Genomic DNA, 7,290 nt, shown 5'->3' with positions numbered 1-7,290 from the left:
TACTCACCAAAGTAAACCTTAATCATTGTCACCGCATCAGTCTCACATGCACAACCTGGGTAATGTCGATTCAATAATATTTCTTTTAATGTTATTTATATTATTATTTTATTTTATTTTATTTTTTAAATATTTTAACAGATTAAAAAATATAGAGTTAGTTATGATTTTATCAATATGAACATGCGTGGAATCTTAAGAATAATGATGAGACAACACATTAAGTTAAAGGTGGTGAGCAAAATGCTCCCAATGAATTACAAGGAAACCTTTATGATTCAATTATTATGTTGGTAGTTTGTCAGTGACACAATAATTATGCTTGGTGGTTCGTCTACTTTGTGGGTAGATTCGGTGTAGCTGCGATGCTTTCATTTCACCAAGTCTTCTAAAACCATCAATTAATGTTTGTCTTCGTAACTCTTCCTCGATGATGTTTACTCGACAAGAATAGGACTTTCCACATAGGGCTAGGTATTTATAATAAAATTTTGTATTTATAATAAATTTTGTAGTTATAATAAAGAATATTATATAGAATTTAGGTCTTTGTATAGAATTTTAGTGTGAGAAGTAAGGAATATGACTAAGTATTTATAATATAAAAAAATTCTGAAATTTTTTTTAAATTTTTTTTTATTATTTAAATTGGTTGCTAACGTCATTATGGCGTCACTTTGCCCAGACAAAAGCATGGGCTGGACTTGCCTGTGGGTTTGCCTGGGTTGGTGGGTCCCACGCCTTGCATAGGCTTACCCGTGCGCGCTGGAGCTGTTCGCGGGCCTAGGCCCTGTCCTGCCCGGGCAAAAGGCCTTGCGGTGGACTTGCTCTAAGAAACACAACAGAGGGTCTCGTCTCTTCATACAAATTCCTCTGGCATACGAACGGTCTCCCTCTCTGCATAGGATAGGACTGAAATTTCATAAATTACTCAGAAACCATTTTGCCCAACAAGGAATACATGGTTGTAATCAACTAATACTCTGTCCCTTGCACTAATTTACTCTGATTATTCAGATTATTGATAGTCGTATGCTTAATTATTATACAAATTTATAAATAAACCCAATCCTAGACATGTATTTATAAAAAAACCCAAGCACTATTTAAACATAGAAACACACCCAAAATCAACCCCAAAGTCAACTTTTTGGGTGTGTTTATAAATGGGTTTGAGTGTGTGTAATGATGGATTTTGGGTGTGTTTATATGTTTAAATAGTGCTTGGGTTTTTTTATAATTTCAACCCCCATTTTGGGTGTTTTAGTGAAACCCCCTAATTATTACTCATAGTAGCATGCATACCTTACAGAACATATCATAATCCCAAACAACATATAATGTTGTACAGCATCAAATTAAAAATGGATTACAAGAAGTGTTTTTAATTCACCACGCCTCGGAAGGTGATTGTGGAAACTCATCTAATGGTGAACTGGGCCCAACAATCGAGGCTTACTCTGTTGAACTTGAAACAGCATCCCAGTGCTCATTTATGTCACTTACAGCAGATTCAACCCCGTTGTAACTCTCTGGAACAGTACCAGTGTTTTCAATCAACATTTGAATGGCCTCCAACTCCGTCACGACCTCTCTCATTGTGGGGCGATTCCTTCCATTCAAATTCAAGCATCTCATTGCAAGGTTAGCAAAAGTTATGATATCTGTTTGGGAGCCCTCCATCACAACCCCAGCATCAAGAATGCCAAATAGACGATCTTCCTGCATCGAAGTAATGAAATAAGTGGCAAGACTTTTGTATTCATTTCCTTGTGACCCTGTTACTGCAGAAACTGGTTGTAGACCAGTCAAGAGCTCAACAAGGACAACTCCGAAACTATAGACGTCACTTTTCTCCGTAAATTGGCTTGATTGGAAGTATTCCGGGTCCAAGTAACCAAATGTGCCATGTACAACTGTGGTCAAGTGAGTCTGGCCTATCACAATTGATCTTGAAGTGCCAAAGTCAGCAACTTTTGCTCTGTATTTCTCATCTAAGAGTATGTTGGTAGACTTGATGTCTCTGTGATAAATAGGAAAGGAAGCTGCACCATGCAAGTAAGACAGAGCTCCTGCAATTTCTGTGGCAATTCGTAACCGCATTTTCCATGTAAGTGGAAAGTCTTCATTCTGCTCATGAATATAGTGAGAAAGGGTTCCATTTGGTATGAATTCGTAAACCAAGAGTGGAACTTCAGTCTCTAAACAACAACCTAATAATTGAACCACATTTCTGTGATTGATTTGTGAAAGAATTACAACCTCATTGATGAATTCTGAAAGTTGGCCTTCATTCAATATCTTAGACTTCTTTACCGCAATGATTCTTCCATCTGCAAACATGCCTTTGTAGACGGTACCTTGGCCTCCCTGACCAAGAATTCTATCAATGTTGTATTTGTCAGTGGACTTCTCCAACTCCTCTGATTTGAACAACTTGATTTTCTCAACATTGATTTCACCTGATGATAATTGTTGTTGTAACAATAAACCACCGTTTCGTTTGAAAAACCTTTCCTTGAGTTTGATGTTTTTCCTTTTCTTTATGACTTTGTATGCATGCCATGCCCCAACGAGTAGTAACAATAGTCCAGGACCCATGAAAAGACCTGCATATATAATATATATATATAAATATACTTCAACTTATTCATACTGTACCACATCTGTAATAGAGTTGTGACTCACTTACAACTACGTCCCACCTCCTGTATAGATATCAAGCAATTCGCAGGATTGGGAGAGCCACAACATTCTCCAACACAGTGAAATCTAAATACCATTAGACTAAAGATCAATTATTGGCAACGACTTTTTTCTTTAGAAATTCGAAAATTGATCATCTCTGTATGAAGAAAGACTGATTGTGGGTTTTGTCATCTCCCTGGCTATAAGTTTGTTTTGATCAAAGTTTGCTTCACGACAACAAAAGTATGATGAACTGTGAATAGGAGTATACCTAAAAGAATGGTTCTGATTCGATGGGACCGAGATGTCATAGGATCGAAGTAGCATTCCCAATTAGCTACACCATAATACACACATGTACTTCTAGTTACATTTGAGTTGCATTTATAGCCACCAACGAAATTCTCACATATAGAACTGCCTCCGAATTCCCTTAAAGCTAGTTGATCGGTACACTGATTAAGGTCCTTGCATTCATCAATATCTGAAATGTAATAACAGAAAGGCAAATGAACAAGATGGTGAATGGTGAAGTTTGGTAATTCCAGAATGAAAGGTTAGCTATATATTCAATTTGTATTTTTTTTTAAAGAGGGTTTAAATTAATTCATTACGTACCTTGACAAGGGTGGAGAAGATAAGGATTTCCTTCAAAGCCCGCCGGACAGGAACAGTGAAGGCTTGACTTATTGTATGTGGAAGAAGTAGTGGCATTGTATATTTCACAATAGGGTGTTGAGTCAATAATATAGTTCCGTTCAAAATCATAATAATCTGGCTCTGTTCCAGTAAATCCTTTAAAGGATCTGAGTGAAGTATTGTCTAAGCTGATCTTCCAGTCTAGCACCACAGGTACGCTGTCCATGCCCTGGATAGCTCTATAACTTGATAAATTGTTCACAAACCAATCTTGGTCAACAAGAAATGCATAGCCGCAACCGCCATTTTGATATCTTCCTTGTATTTCAGTAGTGAAAACACTGAGATTTGGAGGAATGTTAGTCTGGCAACAGTTAATTTCGATATCACAGCGATTAGTATTGTTTGTACTCCAATCACAAGTTGATTCGCATCCGTGAAAAACATGCTTTTCTGATCTCACAGTGGCAAGGTGACCGCAAGTCACAGCTGTGAAAATATTGTGCGTCACCGAGTATAGGAAGGGGCTTCCAGTCAAATTTGGAGCTTGGCGAGTTTCCTTTCCCTTGCAGCTGAAGAAAGTAACAGGGTACTTAAACTGAAGCATGCCTTTGATAGAAATGCTCAGCACCTCCAGCTGGGCCAGCCTCAGGAATGGCTTGTCCCCAGTAGATTTGTTGCATTCTAGTTGAAACCATTCATCATAGTAACAATCTTTATTTGGTCCAATCCCAAAAGGGTATGGGATGCTAACATTTCCACAGTGCGTTCTGCAATTAGGCTTTGCTATCGCCGGCGCTGCAAATTTTGATGAGGTCGGTGAAGTACTAGTAGTTGTTATGTGCCATAACAATAGAAGAATGAATATCGTATGTTGAACTTGCAATTGCATTCTTGCCATAATTATTCCTCTTCTTCTTTCTCTGATATCTCATCTTAGTTTTGTGAGAAGTACATACTACATATAGGGAGTCTGCAAATAAAAACCCGAAGTTAGGCAACAATGTGAAAATCGTTTGTGCGTAATTGTGCCATAGAAGATAAAGATTTCGTTCTATATAATATATAGCTAATACAACAAATTCAAAAAAGTAAATGAAAATACAATGAAGTAGACTTAGTCATCTTTACACGCTCGGTGTTTTTTTCTTTCCTGTTCCTTTAACTATTGCAGAAAGTTCAAAGTCTTCTTTGATTCTTTAAGGTGATTAACATTTATATTTATTAACTTTACCTTCAACTTTTGCAGAGTGTTCAAAGTCTTCTTTGATTCTTTAAAGTCTCATCAATATTTATATTAATCAACTTTACCCGACTCTCTGCTTTTTTTCTTCTTCTTTTTTTGTCATTCGCTACGGAGGTGGTGGAGCATAATTATATTGAGTTCCCTCAAGATTGTCTTCTATGAGAATCAAACCCGGGTGCACTTGGGGGAAGGAGGAGTGTTTGACCCACTTGTCCACAGTGATGTCACCCCATATGCAACTCTCTGCTTTTCAATGACATAATTATCACAAGTTTGTTCTACTATTATAAAGTTATGCAATAGTTTGTGGTGTCACGTAGACTATCAATAATTATTATGACAAACTTAAAATGACATTATGTAACACTACTATTTCTCTAAACGTAAAATCTTTATTATCTATGATTAAGAGAAAATCTCTAGCGCATGTAAGAGCGATCACTCAAATCTAGAGAGAAAGGGATTCGAACTCTAATCTAGAGCGATCACACTACTATTACTCTAAACTTGGCAATCTTTATTATCTATCATAGACTTCATAACCAATTGACCTATCACACACACTCTTAAGGTGCCATGAGAATTTGAACTTGAGACCAGTGGTCTGCAAGTGGCCCTTTACCACTGGACTTTACCCATTGGTTTTAATATTATATTTAAATGAACATTGCTCCACCATCCATAATCAGGTTAGGGCCAAACATGTTTGCAGTGCCTTGCAAAATCAACAAAACTAATTTATGTTACTACACACATTATTTGTTGTAGAGAATTGCATGCTGAGTTGGAGTGTACTTGGTAATTGCTTCACTTTTCAAACAACACTTTATATGAAGAATACTACCATAAATATACCCATAAATATTTGTGTGAAACTGTTGTTCAAGTTAGCAAAGAGATTGCAAAATCACCATCTTGCATTTTTGTTACAAGTAAAAAGTAATCTTTGCCTCTCACATTCTTTCATAGTTAGTAAAATACGGAATAGAAAAAGTACGTATTGTATTCATAATCTTTTTGTGAAATTACAACTGAAAAGTTAGGCTAATATAATTTATTTAAAGTTTTTAACATATATTATTTTTATTTAATAATGTGTATAATACGTGAATTTTGTGTGTATTCTTGAAAATTTTGTAAAAAACATGTGTATAAAAAACATGTGTTTTATCAAGTCTTTAAAACGTGTACAGAAAAAAGATGTATTATTGAAAATATATATGTACGTATGTGTATAATATAAGTATTAAACGTGAAAATGCTAAATTCTTTATATATGTAATAACTCTGGCAAAGTAAAAAAAATCAAAGGGAACAATAGAAACTCGGGTACTGGCCTAATAGTATTGGATAATGCTCTAAACTACTATTACCGATAAAAGAAACTCGGGGAATTTTTTTATATATAAAAAAAAAAAAAAAGATCCCAATATATATAAAGTAAAGCTGCTAGGCTATTACTATTTATTTTATTTTAAAAACCCCCAATACAGCCGCGAGGCTATACTACTTTTTTTAAACAAATACTCGGGTATAGCCGCTAGGCTATACTATTTGTGGGAAGAAAAAAAAGGGACTACCTATAATTAGGTGCCCACATGTGCAGGTATAGCCGCGCGGCTATACAAGTTCTTTTTGAAAAAAAAAGAACCTGAGTATAGCCGTTCGTACCCCAAAAAAATAAAAGAGGAACCCACGTGTCGAAAAAGGACCGCCGCACGGCTATACTATCTTTAAAAAATAAATACTGTAGTATAGCCGCCCGGCTATACGATTTAGTATAAAAAAGGACACACATAACAAAAACTGTATAGCCGCGCGGCTATACAATTTTTAACCCAAAAAAAAACATCATCGTATCGCCGCATAGCTATACTTTTTAAAAATAAATATATATATATATATTTATATATAAGGGCGACCCAAACCCACCTGTGTGAAAGTATAGCCGCGCGGCTATACTACTTTTTTTAAATTAAAAAATGCCATAGTCAAGACGTTCGGCTATACTATTTTAAAATATATATATATATATATATATATTACCTGAGCATAGTCACGCATCTATACTATTTTGAAAAATACCCGAGAGTAGCCACGCAGCTATACGATTTAGTATTAAAAAAAAAGGGACCCACGATTATAATATATTTAAATAGTAAAGCAACACGGCTATACCTTTTATTCTATAATATATATATATATATATATATATATATATATAAGACCCTCCTAATTGCGTTAGTTTATACAACAAGTAGAATAACCTTCCCTTCTTTCTCTGTATTTGATCTTAGTTGGTTAGTACTAACTATAGTTTGCATTGAGCGTTTTGTTGAGAAGGTAGGCGTATATATGGACCCAACCCAGCCCCTCTATTTGTAAAGCAATGCATTCACACATGTGCCACAACACAAGCCAGAGTCAAACAAAAGTAACAACTCAACTCGGTGTTACCTCAAACTAAGTGACAATGTGAACTATGATGTTCAAATCAATTAGAAGTCACTTTAATTCGTCTCTTTTTTTTTTCTATTAGTGAGCCATTGTGAAATGAAACCGTCCCAGAATCTGCTAGCAAGGTCATTGGCACACTGGTACATGCAGCAAAAAACCAACTGGAAGTCACATTAATTACAGAACATTAATGTGACAAAAGATGAGTATCATTGTATCAATACCATCATGCATCAAAACTGTTCCACTTTTGATTACAT

The 7,290-nt window shown here is 35.5% G+C and overlaps 1 pseudogene; it reads right to left on the bottom strand.

Annotated features, from left to right (window-relative positions):
• Nucleotides 1-1,455: 1,455 nt before the first annotated feature.
• LOC103329071 (wall-associated receptor kinase-like 8 pseudogene) lies at nucleotides 1,456-4,219 on the bottom strand (annotated as a pseudogene).
• Between the last annotated feature and the right edge of the window lie 3,071 nt (nucleotides 4,220-7,290).

Source organism: Prunus mume, linkage group LG4 (genome assembly GCF_029339155.1).
Source record: "Prunus mume cultivar Tortuosa linkage group LG4, ASM2933915v1, whole genome shotgun sequence".
NCBI lineage: Eukaryota > Viridiplantae > Streptophyta > Magnoliopsida > Rosales > Rosaceae > Prunus > Prunus mume.
The sequence above is the reverse complement of the archived record's forward strand: the minus strand, read 5'-3'. Positions and strand labels throughout refer to the sequence as shown.